Genomic DNA, 385 nt, shown 5'->3' with positions numbered 1-385 from the left:
GGGGGCGCGCCGAAGGGTGGGGGCGAAGCGCGCTGGAGGGAGGGGCTGCAGACCCGAGGCCTGAGGGCGACCTGTGTCTGCAAACCACCGCCCGAAGAACCCAGAGGCCGGGAGTGAGGAGCCTCGAGGAAGTCCTAGGGGGGGGTCTCCTCCGAAGCACACACCTCTACCTTACTACTCCCTCTCCAACACGCACACCTGCCAGGTCCCCGCCCCAACCACCTTGCAACCCAGCCCTTCTGGGCGCTGATAGGCTGGGCCTTAGCAACTGGAGGGTGGGACCAAAGCGTCCTCTGGCCTTGCCAACCAATCCCGCTGCTCTGTGGCCCTGGTCCCTTTCTTTCCCTTCACGACCGCTTGGCCAGCCTCCCTGCCCCCTCCACCA

Source organism: Echinops telfairi, unplaced genomic scaffold, assembly GCF_000313985.2.
Source record: "Echinops telfairi isolate 266 unplaced genomic scaffold, ASM31398v2 ScPeMD7_36;HRSCAF=134, whole genome shotgun sequence".
In the NCBI taxonomy this organism is placed as follows: Eukaryota; Metazoa; Chordata; class Mammalia; order Afrosoricida; family Tenrecidae; genus Echinops; species Echinops telfairi.
This window is presented reverse-complemented; position numbering follows the sequence as displayed.